Consider the following 20,020-nt stretch of genomic DNA (forward strand, 5'->3'; position numbering starts at 1 on the left):
TAACATTTGAAATGTAAATAAATAAAACACCCAATTAAAAAATAAAATAAAAATCTCATGTTTTCAATAGAAAAAGAAAAGAAAAAGCTAGCTGAGTGGGAGCCTGGCGGCAAGCCTTGAAGCAGAGTTCTCCTCACTCTCTGCTTCGGTTTCTGCCTCCGTATTCCTGCTTGAGCTCCTGCCCGGCTTCTCTCAAAAACAGATTGTCATTCTTTTTATGGCACCTCCTAGACTGTTGGCTGTGCTGAGATGAAGTTGAAGATCTCCTTCACAACCACTAGCTGTCAGAAACTCCTTGACGTGGACGATGGACACAGACTTCATCCTTTCTATGAAAAGCCTTAGCCACAGGAGCACCGCAGATGCTATAGGTGAGCAGCAGACAGGTTATGTGGTCCCAGTCAATGGTGGGAACCACAAACAAGGTTTTCCCCATGAAGCAAGTTGTCTTGGCCCCTGGCAGAGTGCCCTGCTGTTGAGGGAAGGGAATTCTTATTATATAGGTCAAGGAGAACAGGAGAGGACACATGAGTCTGTGTGTGAATGCCCTGTGGATGCCAATCCGAGTATTCTCAACTTGGTTTTTTTTTTTTTTTTTTTTTTTTTTTTAAGGAGAGAAAGATATTCCTGGTGGTTGGGAGCCTAAAAGAGCTAACAAACATTTAAAGCTTTCCAATCTCTCTAAAGAAGATGATGTCCACCCATACGCTGTGAGAAAGCCCTTCAACAAAGGAGGTAAAAAGCCCAGAACAAAAACACCCAAGACTCAGCACCGTGTTAGTCCACATGTCCTGCAACACAAAGTGCCAACAGACAGCTCTGAAGAAACAACACACTATGACAAGCAAGGAGGGGCAGCAGAACATTCTAAACTTCGGCCAAGAGAATAAAGAAAGCCAAAGAAAAAGGCCAGGGACAGACTGCCAGGAGACAGATGCGGTCCTCACCAAGAGCTTCAACTTCTGAGTCTAGGAAGAAAAAAAAAAATAAGTCTGTTTAAGAGTAGCAAATGATCAGGCCTTGAACCAAAAGGTAGACAGACTGTAACATGGAAGTGTCAGATGAAATAAACCTTGTCCTCCCTCAAGCTCCTTTTGCAGCAACAGAGAAGCAAACTCTGTATACACACACACACACACACACACACACACACACACACACACACACACACACTGAATGTTTGTGAAGGTCAGAGAAGAACTTGTGAGGATCAGTTTTCTCCTTCCACCAAGTGAGTTCTGGAAATCAAACTCTGGTCCTCCATCTTGGCAGCAAGAACCCTTGCCTGCTGAGCCATCGCACCTTTAGTTTTGAATTCAGCCTCATTCAAGCTCTCAGGACAAGTTACCAGATTCCTTGCTGTAACATAACCCAAATGACCTCTAAGGTATTCCAGTACAGACCTTGCCCCCCTCTGAAACCACCTGAACTGCGCCTCGGCTCTCCTCCTTTCCACGCTCCCACCAAAAATGCCTATTAAGTTCCTGTTACAGGATCTGGAGACTCCTTTACCCTGGAGCTGCAAGCTTTTCTGCAGTCCTCACACAAGACAGTCCCAAAAGACCGAGCTCCATATGGTTCACCGAAGCAATGATCCCACTTCTTAGTATCAATCTTCTAAACAGCTATTTTTATCAATGATGTGGCTAAACACCTGACTAGAATCAACTTAAGAAAGGAAGATTTGTTTGTTTGTTTGTTTGTTTGTTTTCTGACAAAGCTAAAGGGTATACATTCCATCATGGTATAGAAAGCAAGAGACTGGCTGGTCACGTTGCAGTCACAATCAGGAAGTAGAGCCAGGCTATAAAATATCAAGACCTAGTCCCAATCACCGTGGTTCTCCAACAGGGTTCTACCTCCCAAAGGTCTCATAACCCAAACAGCACCAGCAGCCAGCAGACAAGAGTTTGAATGCATGTGACTATGAACGATAGTTCACACTCAAACCACACAGTGCTTTCTAGTGTGAAGAGCCGGTGAGTTTCTTTATCCTATTGTTTTAACTGTGTTACCCTGTGAGTAATTTTACAGATCACCACTTCCGATGCCACAACGTCTAAGCCCACTGAAGTTGGTACATTCTTCCAATTAATTAGCCAACCAATTTAATTTCACACTACAGAGCTTTGGAATAGCTACTGTTTACTGAAATCACCGCTGCAAATAATGAAATCGAATGTTTAAAGCACCAACACTCAGTATTGTCAATTAAGCCTGGGCTAAATGTTAATAAACATAACACAATGTGGGAAACCATCTGCTGGCTCTGGTGGGTGGGGATTTCACCACAAACCGCCGGGTCCAGACAGCTCAATTGTGCGACAGTAGACACTTCTAAAAGAGCTGGGGGTGGGCCAAAACAGCCGCTTCTGTTAGAGGAGCCTATCACCAAGCTACTGAAAGGGGTCACCTGGCTAGCTTCACATTTTAAAAAGGTCAGTCTGTTGAATAATCAGCAGTAAACCAAACACTCGCTATTTTAAACCTTGCAGATGGTCCTGTGTTTACTTATTTCTCAGGCATCCCTTCAACCTCCGTCTCATGATGGACACGTGTTATACACACACACAGAAAGCACATATGCAATTTTCTGTGACTATATCACATGGGTATTGGTAAAGCGCCCTGTTTTGAAACTGCCATTTTAGATTTCTGGAGGTTGGCTTCACCTTCCCCCTGGTTTTCGCTAGCTTAATTTATTGCTAATGCAGATGGTTATTTGCCAGTAAGCACACAGAGTTCCCATAGCTTCCTGTCATTTTCCTAAAACAAATCCCCAGTCATTAAAACAGCAAATCAAAGAGGAATCACCATTCTTGCAGCTTCGGGTTTCTCAGCCCTGCTCACTGCTCAGACCCTCTCTCTCTCTCTCTCTCTCTCTCTCTCTCTCTCTCTCTCTCTCTCTCTCTGCTATATAGAAGAAAGGGGCCTTGCTTTGTTCCCTTTAGGTTCTGTGCTATCCCCTGCATGCTTCATCTCCCTGAGGTTTCTGAGGTCCCAGATAGCCTTTCCTAAGGAGGCTGTGAGCCCAGACTGTGGAGGACTTCTAAATCTGGTGGGAATTCTGAGAATGTGGTTGTCACTTCTTTACCAGGGCTTGGCCTTCCCGTGGTAATGGTAATTTCTGACTGTCAGTTGTCCAAAAGTCTGTATTTTAAGAGTGATTCTTTTATCTCACTGGAGTTCAGAGAGCAGACAGTGTGTGTGAACAAGCATGCATAGGACTGTAACATGAGTACTTCATGAGACTGCGCGTGTATAGACGTGCTTGTATGTGCATGCATATGTGTACACAGGCATTGTTAGAACATGTATACATGTGTGTGCATGGTGGGTGAAGCAGCACATACGTGGGTGAACACGTATAAAACTGTGAGACAGGTACTGAGGCTTGCATGTACACATGTGCTTGCATGTGCATGCATGTATATTCACAGGCGTCATCTGCACATGTGTGCATATAGGTGTGTGGCAGACACAAGATTGTGAGTCTGCATGCACACGTGCATGAGGCTATGATCGGCCACATGTGTCCTTGTGCTTCACATGTGTCACAAATGCTCCAACAGCCCTGGGCATACAAAGTTGATACTGTGCCTCCGAATAGCAAGAGGTGCATGAAGCTTCAGGATCAGCCTTCCCTGCCCGTTCAGAGATCCCAACGGCTAGATCCTGCCAACCTGTGCTGTCATCCCCCCAACACGATCATGTGCTTTAATTGTCAGGCTTATGGATTATGGGACCCAGATAAGTCATTTTGTTTAATCAGAGTCACTATCACACTATGCAACCTAGGGTGGCCTTGAAATCAAGATCCTCTTGCCGAGACTCCCAAGTGCCAAAATTCTGGGAACATGCCACCTTGCCCAGCTTCTCATTAACTTTCTATTTTATCTTATTTGTGGCAAAATTTACAGACCCATAAAAATAAAGAGTGTACACAACTTCTCCAAGAACAATTTATGGACAGTTATCTCGTTTTACAGGGTTTCGTATCTCAAATGCTACAAAAAGAACGCCTCTGCTGTGAGTAGAGACTTGTGCCCTCTGAGCTGGCACATGTGGCCTGAGTGAGATTGCCAGCCCATGCATCCTCAGCACTAACACCACCAGGTTGCTCTCTGCAACACTTTGCATGCCCATCATCAATGGCTTCTTTATATTTCTGCCAGTATCTGGCACTGTCAGCCTCCCATCTGTGAATTTCAGTCTCATTCTATAAATTACTGCTCACCATAAACTATTGATTTTCTGTGCATGGCCTGTTTATTTGGGAGTGGTTTAAATGAAAATGGCCCCCATAGGTTCATATGTTTGAATATTTGGTCCTTGGTTGGTGGAACTGTTTGAGGGGGATTAGAGGTATGGCCCAATGGAGAAGGTCCCAGTGTACTCTCTCTGCCTCATGCTTGCGAATCAAGATGTAAGCTTTCGGGTATTCTTGCTGCCATGCCTTTGCTCCACCGTCTAAACTATAACCCTCTGAAACTGTCAGTCCGATTAAATAGTTTCTTTTATAAACTGCCTGGGTTGTAGCGTTTTGTTACAGCAATAGAAAAGTAACTGAGACAACTTGTTTGGCCCATTATCTTTCTCTTGAATGCTTGACATTTGCCTTATTGAATTGTTATTCTTCAGACATGGTGTCAACAGTTTATATTGCAATTATTTTGTATGTCTTTCAACATTATTACAGTGCATTTTTGTATGTTAGCAACATTGTCTAAATTGAGTTAAAATAATGTGACATGTACAGAATATGGACTTACTGACTCAAGCTAAGGAACATGTTAACACCCATAATTTACACCTCCTGCCTAACTGAAACTTTGTCCCCTTTGGCCTGAATTTCTTCTTCCTCATCTGCTGCCTTGGACCCCTCCCCACTCTGTTCCTATGATTTCGATTGTTTTGGATTGTAAATGAGAATGCATGGTATTTTGCTGTGACTCACTAATTTCACTTAGCATAACAGCCTCCAAGTTGCAAGAGAGAACTCTCTGGTTTCTTTAAATCTAACAGTATTCTTTTATGTACATATACAATATTCTTCTTTATTCCTGCATCCATTGGTAGACACCTAGATGATCCCCATGACTTGGCTCTTATAAAGAATGCTATAAAAAGTATAGCCATGCAGGTTTCTTTTTGATATCCTGATGTTTTTCAACACATTCAAAGAGTTTATTATTTAAGTCAGATTTCTGCAACTTTCAGTATATTGATATGTTTTTAATTAAAGGAACAATATTAATAACCAAAAATTAAGACAGACAAAAAGATATATGGAAAGACAAAATTATGGCAATCTTAAGTATAGCCTAGCCCCCATTGACTCAGCTGACTCTCACTAAGTCCCCATGAAAACAGAGTCTTTAAGCTTTGTTCCTCTATGACATGGTGACTTTTAAATTCTTTGGATGTGTGTTCAGTTAGTTGTATTACTATGAGTGTGTAACCAGTCAGTCGTGTCATTATGGGTATATACCCAGTCAGTGAGGTCACTATAGGTGTGCACCCAGTTAGTGATGTCACCATGGGTATGTACCCAGTGAGGTCACTATGGGTGTATGCCCAGTCAGTGACATCGCTATAGGTATGTACCCAGTCAATGAGGTCACTAGATTACATAGTAATTCCATTTTTAACTTTAGAGGAACCTCTGTTAATGGTTAATCTTGGTTGTCAACTTAACTGGATCTATGAACAAGTAAAAGATAAACTACTGGACATCCCTATGAGGAATTGTTTGACATGTTCTTACCCTGAATGTGCACAGCACCATTAGGCAACCAGATGGAAGGTAGTCTGAATGAAAAAGCTGCCATTTAAAAAGAAAAGAAAAAAGAAAGAAAAAGAAAAAGCTGCCATTTGCCTGTTTGCCTTCCCATCAAACTGGCAAGTTCATCTACTCTGTGGCTGTTTCTGCCACTGATGCTCTAATTTCTCACTGACTTCAGAACTCAGATTCTTTGGCTTTCCCATGTGAACTGAACAACAGTTGCCTTTTAGGAATCCTGCAGGCTCTCCGTGCTATGCTGGGACTGTTGAGGCACCCTGCTTCATGGACTAAGAAGCTATAGGGTTCTGGTCTCTCCAGAGTGAGGACAACTGTATTGTATAAGCCATTCCAATAAATATCCTTTTAGTATATATTCAGTCTTTCAGCTCTGTTTTCCTAGAGAAACCTGACTAGCAGGGGACAGAGATTAAATTTAGAGGGTCAGCCTAGCATACCAAAGACCACAGGTTCAGTCTCCAGACCACCTAAATCATGTGATATGGGTACAGAGGTATATAATCTCTGACACTCCAGATGGAGGCTCAAGAATCAGGTCTTCAAGCTCATGCTGTGTGTCTTAGTTCCTGTTCTGTTGCTCTGAAAAGATCTCATGACCAAGGCAACTCTTATAAAAGAAAACATTTAACTGGGGACTTGATTATTGCTTCAGAGATGGTCATCATGGTAGGAAGCAGACATGGCATCCGAGCAATAGCAAAGAGCTTTACCTTATTACCAAAATCATGGTGCAAACAGCAAGTTGTACCCACAGACAAGAAATCCCTTTACAAAATGCTCCTCAAGCAAGTCTCCCCAGGGCTGTGCAAAAAGAGAGCCCAGAAAGGCCCAGGAGACTAGGAAGGGCAAGGGAAAGTGTTGGGGGAGAAAGAGGCTAGTGGAGAAGAGTTGAAGACTAAAAGCTAGTCTCTGTAAGAGCTCACTTAAGGGCTATCCAATGGTGTTACCACAATGCTTAAAGTATAAATAAAAGGCAGAGGCAAACAACCACAAAAGCAGCAGATAGAGGCAGATCACACTGCCTGGCACTCCGCGGGCTACAGCATCCCTGCCGCCAGCATGCCTCTTGCTCACTTGCTTTCTCACTCACTCTTGCTCTAAAACATGGAAGATTCTCTTTTGTTTGGAGCTAGTAAGGAATCCTGAATAGACAGGTCATTGAGAGAGGAGCAGCCCCCTCTGGTCTTGAGCCCCCACCGCCATCTTCCTGATTTCAGCAGCCCTGTGGGGCTTATTTTCTCTAGAGCAGTGTTTCTCAACCTGTAGGTCAGGACTCCTTTGGCAACACTCTATCTTCAAAAATAGTTACATTACAATTCATAACAGTAGCAAAACTACAGCTGTGAAGTAGCAACAAAAATAACTGTATGGTTGAGGGTCAGCACACCATAAGGAACTGAATTAAAAGGTTGAGGCATTAGGAAGGTTGAGAACTATTGATCGAGAGGATTTCAGAGACAAACGTAGGCCTTTGTCCGGAACTTTCCTTTTGTGTCCGTGTGTCCTAGTCATGTGGTCCCTACCAAGCAGAAGGAAGCCATTTTTCTGGATGTGGAAGATGCTTGTCTGGCCCAGCAGGCTGAGGAGATGGCTCCCTCAAGTGGATACAGCCACTGGGCTAGTAAGTAACAGAAGTCTCCTCCCAGTGACTGGAGGGAGGGGGCAGCTGGGGTAGCAGACGGCTGTCTGCTTTCTCATGGTTGCATCAGAGAAACAACTGACCAGACAGTCAAGTGTTACTTTCTTAACAGGTTAGACTCACAAGGTTTTGAGGTTAAGAACTGAATCCTCTGGTTCTGTTCCAGAGTATCTGGCTGCTCCTGGTATTTATGTGCTTCACAAAAGAGCCTCTGGATCCCATGGTGTGTGCGTTGACTTTACAGATCAGTTTGGGAAGACTGTCATCTTGATACTATCGTTGTCTCTAGTGTGAACTTCGAGTGGCTCCACATTTCTTCTGACCCTCTATGCTTCCCCTCATCGATGTCTTACACTTTCGTTTGTAATTTTCCATATTAAGTGTTTAGCATTTTGACAATGTTGACATGAGAACTATCATCTTCTTAATTTCACGTAATTGAGTTTTGTATACTGACCTTGTGATATGCAGCCTTGGGGAAGCTGTTCTTATAAATCTGTTCCTTCCTCAGGATTCACATATATGAACATATGTGGCCATAATGTTTTACCGCTTTCGCAACTGTTTTCTTCTTTTAACATGCTGATTAGAACTTCTGAGGCCACGCTGAATGGAATGAGTTTAAGGATGCTCTTCCCTTCTCTACTATTCTGAAAGCAATAGTCAGTCTCACACCTTCCGATGAGGGTCAGCTATGGGTTTTTAGAAACACTGTTAAGGAAATTCCCTTCTGTTTGTAGTTAGTTTGATTTGTACTGTAAACTTCTAGACTGCTGCCTTTTTGTCAAAGGCTATTCCTCATTGATAAATTCCCTCCCTTTTGTTTCATCAACATCCTAAATTAACTGATTTCTAATTGCTAAACCAACCTTGAATTCCTGGGATAAATCCTACCTGATGATGTATAAAAATAATTCTCTTGTTATGTTTCCTGATTGGTTTGTTAATATTTTATTGAGGGTATTTTATTGTTTGTGGAGGATGTTACTTAGTCTGCAATCTTCATTTTTGTGTGATCTCTTTCCAGTTTTGGTACCAGCCTCGCAGAATAAGCTGAGAAATATTTTCCTCTCTACTTCCCTGAAGAGTTGATTTAAAAAAAATGGTATTATTTATTCTCTAAATGTTTGGTAGAATTTGACAATGAAGCCTCCTGGCCTGGAACTTTTCTGTGTGGGGATGATTGGACTACATCTATACTTAAGGGTGGGTGGAAAGGGCCACCCTCTGGGGAAGCTGGAAGACGTGGGAGAAAGCAGCCATCCCAAGGCTGGAAACCTTCTAGTTTCTCTTGGGCCTTGTTAAGGAGCTGCCTGAGAGGAATATTCAGATGCAGGATTCAGTTCTTACTTGGCATTTAGTTAACGAATAGGATTGATTTAAGCAGTTGAAATCCTTTAAAAGGATTGTCTGTGTCATCTCAAAATTCAGAAACTCCAAACAGTCGAGTAAAACAGTCTTAGACTCTTCCTACATTCTGGGACCTCTGAGTTCACAGTATCGATAATCACAGTATCTGGTTCACCTCACTGCTCATGAAGCACACAGTCCTCCTCACCCAACTGCTTTAGGACCATGGTTCTCAACCTAAGGGTCTCGACCCCCTTTGGAATCAAATGACCCTTTCACAGGCACCACCTAAGACCCCTGGAAAACACAAATATTTACATAATGATTCATAACAGTAGCAAATTGAGTTATTAAGTAGCAACAAAAATAACTTTATGGTTGGAAGTTGCCACAAAATAAGGAACTGTATAAAAAGGTCACAGTGGAGCCACTGTTCTAGGACCAGCACATTGTCTATCCTGGGGAATATTTGTGTATGATTGAGAGGAACGTGTATGTATTCACTGAGCTTAGGTGAAGTGTTCTGTAAATGTTATTTAGTTCAAATCCATTGATAATCCTCTATTAACTTTCTGTGGTCATCTTGACTTACTGTCTATTTGTTCTGTCCGTTGCTGAGATTGAGGCATGAAAAGCTTTGAATATTCTTGTTGAATTGCTCATTGTTCTTTATGCTGGAGTTTGCTTTTCAGATTTAGTGGTTCTCTTGTTAAGTGCATAGATGTTTATGATTGGTATCCCCTCCTAATATAGCTGTTCCTTCATCACTATAAATGACTCTCAGTCTCAAGTGAGACTCTCAGTCTCATCTTGAGACTGATTTTGTCTGAGATTACTATACTCATGCCAGCTGTCTTATTTTTATGGCTGTGTGGTGAATTCCTATAACTTTCTATCACTTAAGCATCCGTTTTAAATAAATGTTGGATTTGTTCTCAGCTGCAGCAAGGATCATGAAGCCCATGTCTCCTTACCCAAAACCTGACTAGAAATTATCCCAGAAAACATAATAAAGTGATGCCCTAGATTCCAACAAAGGATTATATAATGTTTATCTCAGACACCCAAAATTACAGTTACAATTATTTTACACGGTTTTTTGTATGTGTGTGTATGTGTTCATATGGGTGTGTAAACAAGTGTGTACACTTGTATGTGCACACACTGGGGGAGTGAACAGAATTCAGTGCTGAACGTCTTCCTCTATCTCTCTACATCTTACTTTTTGAGACAGGATCAGTCACTGAACCTGCAGCTCACAAAACTGGCCAAGCTGGGTTGCCCAACTAACTCCAGAGAGCTACCCTTCTCTGTCCCCAACCCCAGCACTTGTCTTACAGATCCACCAGCATTTACTGGTGCTGCTGGTCCAAGCTCAGTTCCTTATGCTTATACAGAAGGCACTTGACCAACTGTACCAGCCCCTAGCCCTTTGTAAAGACGTTAAGACAGAAAATACAGCTACCACTGCTAGCACTATGGATTTCTTCCTGTGGATGTGCATTGCCCTGAAGATTTCCTTTTTACACACCAGTTTATCCCTGTCTTAGCATCTCTCTCCTGTGATGATTGCCCTGCCTCTTGTATCTATCTGTACCTGAGACCTTGAAGCATCACTCTGTGAGTGGTTTATGAAATTACCTTTAAGTTGCTTATGAGAGCAGAAGTGTGTGTGTGTGGCCTGGCTTTTGTAATTACCCACATAATGAGCTTTATTGGTGCACTACATATTGTGTTATGAATGGAATTGCTCTCTGAAGCTACTTCCTTCTTTCTGTCTCAAATAACTTCTTTTAGAAACTCTCACAGGCACAGATGCTAGTGAGGAGTTGGCTCATTCTTTGTTTGAATGAGACTGTCTTAGGTCTTCAGTATGAAAGAAGCTTACAGCCTATTCCTATTGAACAGGTTTTAGGGTTTAGAGTTTGGGGGTTTGTTTTTGTTTGGGTTTGGGGGGTATTTGGGATCCCACTATTGTGTTCTCCATTGCTTGTAATGAGGTGAGTTGTTTTTCTTGTCATAGTTGCCTTTGTATAACTATTTTTGCCGATTGCTGTGTCTTCTCGTCTTTTGACTATTTCACTGTCTGCAGTTGCTCTGTCTTGCTGCAATCTGATCAGTGTTCATTTGTTATTTTTATTTGTAGACGTAGCGTTTTCATTATTTGGCATGTTCTTGCCTGTTATTTCAATATCTTTAACTCCTCCTCCTCCTGGAATGTCACTGTGCATATGTTTCTAGGTGTTTTTCTGGATCTGTTGATGCGGAAACACAGCTCTTGCCTCAAAAGAAATAAGAGATGGTTTGTTCTGAGCCAACAAAGGATGGCTGTGAACTAAGAACGTGCCCCACTGGACAAGTCATTATGGATGTTACATAGTCACAGAGCAAGGAGAGTCCTCAATTCACAGAGTTACATGCTACTAGGGAATTGGGGAGGCCAGGTAAGCGGTTACAGCAAAGTAGAGGAAGCTCTGGGATAAGTTGTAGATGTTATCAGGTGATGTTTATGACACTGCTTTATGTCCCATGGAACTAAGAATGCTTATTCCCATCTAATAAAAATGAGTCTGTATAGACTGGAAAGAAGTCTTCAGAAAATAGAAATAGCTGCGAAAGCTATAAAGGAAGTAGCTCCTGGATCATACTGACATTATTAACCATCATGCATAAGTTAGTTAATACTGCTCGTCAACTGGCAGGATCTAGAGTCATCTAGGAGAGGAGCCTCTGGGCATGCCTGTGAGGGTTAACTGAGGTGGGCAGACTCACCTTAACTGTCAGACTGAATAAGAAGAAAACAGGAGCTGAGCACAAGTGTTCAGGGAACTCTGCTTCCTGAAGCTCCAGCCGCCATGACTTCCTGTCAACTGTAAACCAGATAAATTCTTCTTGCTTTCATCAGATGTTTGGCTGTAACATTTTAAAAAATAATCTATTTCCATTTTTATTTATTTATTTATTTATTTTTGGTCCTTGGTAGCATCACATTCATATAGACATACCATTCACTTATTCAATGTAGCAAGGATATTATTATATCTCAGAAAGACAGAATATGTAGGAGGAGATCTGGAAGAATTAGGGAGAGAGGAATGAATATAATCAGATTCATTGTATGAAATTCTCAAAGGATTAATAAAAACATTATTTTAAAAATAGTATTACACTCACAGTTAAAATAATCAAAAATAAATAAAAATAGCAGATGAGGCAGAGAATGGTGTTTTAATTACCCGCCCCCCAATTCTCTGCATGTTCCTTGATACTCTTTAACTAGACTGACTCATTGTCTCCTTGTTTCTATAGTTACTATAGACTACAAAATATTTTAGTTGATGTTTTGAGGGTTTGTAGCAAATTGTTATTTTTTTTTAATTCTAGCTTTTCCTTCTGGCCAGTTTGATTTCATACCCAAAGCCTCATGTGGAATAACTAGGTTCTAATTTTAGAAATGATTGGCCTTTCATGTCTAAATTACTCTAGCTCTTTCTCACGGCTAATACTTCCTTTGCTTACTATTTGGTATTATATCAGATTGTTAGCTTGAGTAAGTAAACAGACAGTCAATAATACAGGCTAAATCAGATAATAACAGTATCATTTTGCATTTTTTTCTCAACAAAAAAAAAAAAGTCCTTTCTCTATGTAACAAACATTAATGACATTTGGACAGACACAAAGCCAGACTTGTGGAAGATCAAGATTCTGTAGATTCTGTGGACATAACCCTACCTTAGTCCTCTTTTTACTACCACAAAAGAAAATCGTTCCAACAGGAGTCATTTTGTAATATGGCCTGTTTACTTTTCACTGGCAAAATAAGACTATTATTTAGTCTTTCCACAGCCTCAACTAATTGTACTGTGAGCTACACTGAAGACTGATATCAGAGGAGAATGTGGGCTCACAAAGCACTGTCTCTTAGGTTACACATTCTCTCTTTTAAAAATAATGTTGTCTCTATGCGTCCTGTGTTTTGAACACGAATCCTTTCCTAAAATGTGCCTTTATTAATTTTAGTAAAGCCAGCCTGTCTTAAAGATTCCCAGTTTCTATGCCCACACCATCAGTGAGGTAGCTTTTGGCTCTAACATTTGTCCAGTTTTGATTAAAAATAAATGATTGAACTGATTAGAACACCATGATGCTCTTGTCACTGACTGTTTCTGGACACTGAATATGAAGAATCAGTCCAAGTCTTTGAGTCCAGAGAGTTGGAGAAACTCCAACTCAGGCTGGAGTCTGTGTCTTAGGATTCCCAGAGCCTTCTAGCCCTGACGGTGGTCCATACCTGTATCCTGTGGAACTTGAACCCTATGAACCGGAGTTAGTGTGGTTAAAAGGTGTGGCTAGGCACCATATCAAAGGACATATAGTATTTACATATTTACAATATTTATGTACATATTTACAAGATGGATGGTCATTGGAACAGGCTGTGCTGATAGATTAACTGTTGTATTAGGGAAATCAATACAACACTATCAAGAGCAGTAGCCAGACAGTAGAACCCAGTTAATATCTCTCTGTTTCTCTTAGAAGAAACCTTGTCATTTGCACTGTAGGCATTTTATATCTAAAAATAAGTTCCCCAAAAACAGGGCTCCTTTTGGAAGATATAAAACAAGTCTCTGTCAATCTATAAACTAGATTTTCTTCCAACTACACTGAATAATGGAAGAATTATTTTATGGCAATAAAAAAAAAGATTGGAATCTTTTTAAAGGTGAAGATTCAGAACAAATAAAGTATGGAGACTTGGGTGAGCAACAGTCAGAATAACAGCATTGTCAGTGAGAAGTGGTGACACCATCACTGTTGTATGGAGTTTTGCTAAGACCATCAGTATCCCTACCATTTAGGAAAGCATGCCAGGACAAAGACCAAGGGCCTCAGACAATTTTCAAAAGCTCTAAATATAAAAAACTTAAGAACTGTGTTATAAAGGCTGAGCATCAGAAGAAATGTCACCAGTGGGGGTTTCCACTCTGTTCCTAGGGGTTTTCAACTGCTGATGTGGTTCGAGATGACTGTCCCCAGACTCTCCTAAGCCCACAAGGCTGTGTTCTCAGAAGGAATTGGCACAAAGGAAAAGTGAGACCCAGCCTGGGAGTCAATCCTCTCCAGCTCTGCAGCACAGCAGGCGGTTGGGATCCTGCTAAACCACACAGAATCCTTCCCATCTCAAAGCATTTCCTTTTCACTTAGCATCTTTATCAAAAAGTGTAGCATCTGTATCAAAAACTGCTTAAAAGTGTACTTTCATCTCTTGTACCTCACTTTCATACTAGAAACACTTTCTTACTTTTCTTTATAAAATTTATGAATCTAGAAAACTCATTTTGGTAAAAAATAAAATAAAATAAAATAACTTACATTTTAACTAAAACCTAGAAAGCTACATCTGTGCACCTCTCCCTGCCCCCCCCCATGTGTGTGTGTGTGTGTGTGTGTGTGTTTTATGCATGTGTACATATGCATATGTGTGCATATATGTGAAAGCCAGAGGTCAGTATTGTGTGCCTCTCTCAATTAATTGCTCTCACCATATTTGTTGAGTCAGGGTCTCTCACTGAACCTGGAACTCACGGACTCAGCAAGGCTGGCTGGCCAATGGCGCGCAAGGTCAGCCTATCTCTGCCTCCTCAGCACTGGGATTGCAGGTCCACATGTTTAATTCTTCTCTCATATATTACTCCCTGACTGCAGTTGCTCCTCCCTCCTCTCCACCCAGTCCCCCCCCATCCACTCTTCCTCTTCTGTTTCTTTTTAGAACACCCAATTTTTTTTTTGTGGAACCTGAGGATCTGAACTCGGGTCCTCAGGCTCATGATGCAAGAGCTGCACTGACTAAGCCGTCTCCCCAGCCCCAGGAAGTTACATTGAAACATGGAAGATGAAGACACTACATGTTGAATATCTAACAATAATAACACAGGCAAGAATGTGCTCGCTGTCTTTGATACATTTCTATTTTCTCTTACTAATAAGTTTAAGTTAACTAATTTATTAGACTTAGTTCAGTCCTATGAATTAAAAAGTATTTGAATTAAATTTACATGAGCACTTACTTTCCCATAAGCTGATTTAGACTGGCCCTTCGTGGGAGGGTATCATGTAGACAATTCACACAACAAATATCTAAAGGTAGCTTTCAGAAACTCATTCATAAGGCAAGATCACGTGACTTTTCAGTTGAAATTTTAACCACAAAGTGATCCAACAAAGCAGATTTGTAAATTAAAAAATAATAATAATAAGAGTGTTGGGGCTGGAGAGATGGCTCAGTGCTTAAGAGCACTGACTGCTCTTCCAGAGGTCCTGAGTTCAATTCCCAGCAACCACATGGTGGCTCACTATCTGTAATGGGATCTGATGCCTTCTTCTGGGCATAAATCTTTTTAAAAAGAAAAAAAGGAGAGTTGATCTAAATTTGTAACAGAATGAAAAAAATGATGACCACATGTCCATTTAGTCAAATCCTAAAGATTTTAATTGTTGCTGTTGACTTAAGTAAAACTCATTGTCTTATTATTTTATGTGAGGGTGTTTTGCCTGCATATCTGACTAATATCACATATGTGCCTGGTTCCCAAATTGACAAGAAGAGAGAGCTGCATCCCCTGGAACTGGAGTTACATGTGACTGTGAGTTACCATGTGGGTTCTAGGAATCAAACCTGCGTCCTCTGAAGAGCAGCCAGTGCTCTTAGCTGTTGAGTCATCTCTCCAGCCCCAAGGCCTGGATTCCAAAACTTCTCTCTTGCACTGTCCTTTTCAGCCCTAACCCAGGCTCATAATTAGCTATCACATATCTGACTTTGGGTAGGATGGGCTTGAGAAAACAACCTTCTTAGACAACACAGAAGAAACCAAAGAGCATAGTTAGGCCAACAAGGGGAAAATACAATGCAGCCCAGCAGAGTGAATATGCATATAAAACAAGGGTATCAAATCAGACCCACGGGCCAACAGCTAGGCCAACAGACAAATGACACAAACACTTCATGAAATCAACAATTACCATGAAACAACCTAACAAGAAACTAAAAGACCACAACACAATGGCATTAAGTCCAAGTGGGTGATGAACCCAAATATGGAGAAAGCCCAAGGAAGACAGAAAGCTAAAGAATGAGCTCGCTGTGCAGATGCTAATAAACCTCTTCCCTGTCTTAAGGGTTAGTGGCCAAAGGACAGACACCCTTACAAAACAAAGTCAGAAAACCTGTTTGTAGGCTTAGATTTCTCAAGACTTACTTTATTAAGGGTTCTTTAATGCTTTGACCTTTTTTCTAGTCCACCAACCAGAAGTAGGGGAGAAAGAAGGTCAATAGGAAAAGGGTATTGTGGACTTTTTTAGAAGTTCTCTGGGGTGAATTCACCCTTTGTTGTCAGGATACCAGTAGTACAGTTCAATAGCAAACACCAAACACAAATCAGTTGTGGTGGCACAATCCAACAGAAAGTGCAAGGCTCCACTGGATCAACAGGACATTAGTGGAAACAGCCAGAATCAGCCAGAATACCACAGGAAGTTCTTTGGTGTTCTCTATGAAGTGAGGTCCAGCAAAGACCAGCAAAGACTAGTGAAGACTAGCAAAACAATGCACAGCAAAGTGAGAGCCACCTCTCACTGTTTATGGGGTTCCATTTATACTCTTTCCAAACATCACACACCCTCTCAAGAGCCTGCTTCAGCAAAACATCCTCTCACAAGAGAGCTTCAAGAAAAATATCATGTGACACAACTGAGTTTCCAAAGAAACCAGAAATTTCCATTTCACCTGTTGGTAGGTCAGTAGTTATGATCTGAAACGCTTTACTAAGTCCCAATGAATAAATGACATGATTTTGGAAACAGCTCAGGTTTTGTCCAGGGCCAACAGTTTGGGATCTCTCTCCCTCTGGCCTCTATGTTGAAGAGATTTAGAGATCTTTTTCTAGGATAAAAACCTCCATTGGTCTCCTGAGTCACCCCTGCACTGTCTAGCCTCGGTGTTCAAGTCAGAGGAGATCCGAATACACCCTGCTCTGCACTGCTTCCCTGTCAAGTTGCCTGAGGAAGTGTACCATGGAGAGGAAGAGGTGGAGACCTTTGAGGCAGAAATCGCTCAGCTCATGTTCCTCATTATTGATACTCTCTATTGAAACAAGAAATTTTCCTTTAGGAGTTGATCACTAATGCTTCTGATGCCTTGGATATGATTCACTGAGAGTCTGACAGGTCCCTTCTGGTGGGACAGCCATAAAAATCTCAAAATTGACATTATCCCCAACCCTCAGGAGTGCATGCTGACTTTGGTGGACATAAGCATTATCATGACCAAGGATGACCACATAAATAACTTAGGAACCATTGCTAAGTCTGTCTTAGATGTGATCGCTTGATCATGGAGGCTCTCCAGGCTGGTGCAGGCATCTCCATGATTGGCAGCTTGGTGTTGGATTCTACTCGGCCTGTATAGTAGCAGAGAAAGTGGTCATGATGACAAAGCACAATGATGATGAGCAGTATGCCTGGTCGTCTTCTGCTGCTACATTCTTCACCATTTGTGAAAACCAATGTGAGCCCATAGGCTAGGGTGCCAAAGTGATCCTTCATCTCAAATGGGACCAAACAGAGTACTTAGGGAAGATGGGGGTCAAGGAAGTGGTGAAGAAACTCTCAGAGTTCTTAGGCTACCCCATCATCCTCTACTTGGAGAAGGAACGAGAGAAGGAAGTCAGTGATGAGGAGGAAGAGGAAGGTAGAGTGAGAGAGAGAAGGAAGATAAGGGTGCTGAGGAGAAGCCTAAGATTGAAGATGTGGGATCAGATGAGGAAGATGACATCGGCAAAGTTAAGAAGAAGAAAATGAAGGAGAAATACATTGATCAGGAAGAGTTGAACAAGACTAAGCCTACTTGGACCAGAAACCTTGATGAAGTCACTCAGGATTATGATGAATTCTATAAGAGTCTCTTCTCACCCATGATTGGGAAGCCCACAGGACAGTCAAGCACTTCTCTGTAGAAGGTCAGTTGGGAATAAAGGCATTGCTTTTCATTTCTTGGTAAGTTTCCTTTACCCTTTTTGAGAAGAAAAAGGAGGAGGAGGAAGAAGAGGAGGAGGAGGTGGTGGTGATAGCGGTGGTGGTGGCAGTGGTGGTGGCGGTGGTGGTGGCAGTGGTGGTGGCGGTGGTGGTGATAGTGGTGGTGGTGGTGGTGATGGTGGCGGCGGCGATGGCGGTGGTAGTGGTGAAACTGCATGTCTACCATATGTTCATCATGGACAGCTGTGATGAGCTGATTCCTGAGTACCTGAACCTTATCCATGGTATGGTTGACTCCAGGACCTGTCCCTGAACATCTCCCAAGAAATGCTCAGCAGAACAAGATCCTGAAAATCATCCACAAAAACACTGGAAGAAGTGCCTTGCGTTGGCTGAAGACAAAGAGAACTACAAGGTATTTTATGAGGCATTCTCCAAGAATATAAAGCTTGGAATCCATAAAGATTCCACCAAGCATCAACACCTCTCTGAGCTCTCGCTGTCACACTCACTCTGGAGATGAGATGACTTCCATGTCAAAGAATGTATCTCACCTGAAGGAAACAAGTCCATGTACGGTATCACTGGTGAGATCAAAGAGCAGGTGGCCAACTCTGCCTTTGAGGCGGGTGCACAGAAGCAGGGCTTGGAGGTGGTGTGTATGACTGAGCCTATTGATGGCTACTGCATGCAGCAGCTCCAGAAATCTGATGGAAAGAGCCTGGTCTCAGTGGTTGGGGAAGGCCTGGAGCTACCAGAGGGTGAGGAAGAGAAGAAATGAAGGAGAGCAAGGCAAAGTTTGAGAATGTCATTCATGAAGGAGATCTTGGATAAGAAGTTTGAAAAGGTGACAAACTCCAATTGGCTCCTGTTTTCACCCCACTGCCTTGTGACAAGCAACATGAAATGGATCATGAAGGTTAAGGCAATGCCAGACAACTCTGCAATGAGCTACACAGTGGTTAAAACACACCTAGAGATCAGTCCTGACCACCCCAGTGTGGAGAGAGATCAGTCCTGACCACAGCATTGTGGGGAGAGATCAGTCCTGACCACCCCAGTGTGGAGAGAGATCAGTCCTGACCACAGCATTGTGGAGAGCCTGCTGCAGAAGGCTGAGGCACACAAAAATGACAAAGCTGCTGTTGGACCTGGTGCTGTTGCTGTCGGAAACTGCTCCGCTTCCCTCTGCTTTCTCACTTGAGGAACCCCAAACCCACTCCCACTGAATCTACCACATGATCAAACAAGGCCTGGGCATTGCTGAAGATGAGGTAACAGCAGAGGACCTCCTGTTCCTGATGATACCCCCTCCCATTTAAGGATGATGAGATGCTTCTTGCATGGAAGAACTACACTAGAGACCTCCTGGGAAGCCCATGCCCTCTGTATGGTGTTCCTGTGGCTTCTCCAGCAGCCTTAACTGGTCCTGACCCTCCTGGCTCTCTGCTCATGTCCAGAGGAATCTCTTCTGTCCTGTCCTTGTGCCTTAGAGCAGGAAAATCCCTCCCACAGAATAACAGGGTTGGGTATTGTGGTTTGTGGTTGGTTTGTTTATTTGTCTTATTTGGTTCTGAAATTAAAAGTATGCAAAGTAAAGAAGATGGTGAGACTTCCTTGCCCTTGAGGGTGACTAGAGAGGAGGGTAGGAGTGGGAGGGAGAAGCAAGGTCAGAGGAGGACGAAGAGAGAGAGGCACTGAGCTGTGTTCTGCAGAAGTCATCTTCACTTTCCTCCTCTTCAACATCACTTTGTTTTAATCTCCATGCAATTTTCAAAGCTTTCATTGACTTCTTGCTAACTAGTAATTTCATCATTTCCTCTCTTACATGCTTTTAAATTCCAATTAAAGAAGGCTGACAGCTTGTCAACTTCTCCGCGTCAAATTCATCATGAAAAACATGGGGGATATCAAATGTTTTCCCATTTCCTCCAATGCTTTGAAATTGAATTACTACAACTATTATGAGAATATGGCCCTGGGGTCTCAAGAAAATGACCACACCACCCAAAGCTTTTTTTTTTTTTTTTTTTTTTTTTGACAAGCTGGGAAGTTTGAGGTCTGCTGAGATTGTGTAGCTGCTAAATCAAGCAGGCCTGTGCACATTGCGGCCGCCCCACGGGGTTTCCTTCCTTGCTCAAAGAAGGCCCTGTGTCTGATGCTGAACAGTCTGCTTAGCCTCACGTGCTGGG

General features: G+C 42.2%; 1 pseudogene; it reads left to right on the forward strand.

Annotated features, from left to right (window-relative positions):
* Positions 1-307: 307 nt before the first annotated feature.
* LOC117712377 (heat shock protein HSP 90-beta-like) lies at positions 308-19,150 on the forward strand (annotated as a pseudogene).
* Positions 19,151-20,020: the final 870 nt, after the last annotated feature.

The sequence above is a fragment of the Arvicanthis niloticus genome, chromosome 7 (assembly GCF_011762505.2).
Source record: "Arvicanthis niloticus isolate mArvNil1 chromosome 7, mArvNil1.pat.X, whole genome shotgun sequence".
NCBI classification, from domain to species: Eukaryota; Metazoa; Chordata; class Mammalia; order Rodentia; family Muridae; genus Arvicanthis; species Arvicanthis niloticus.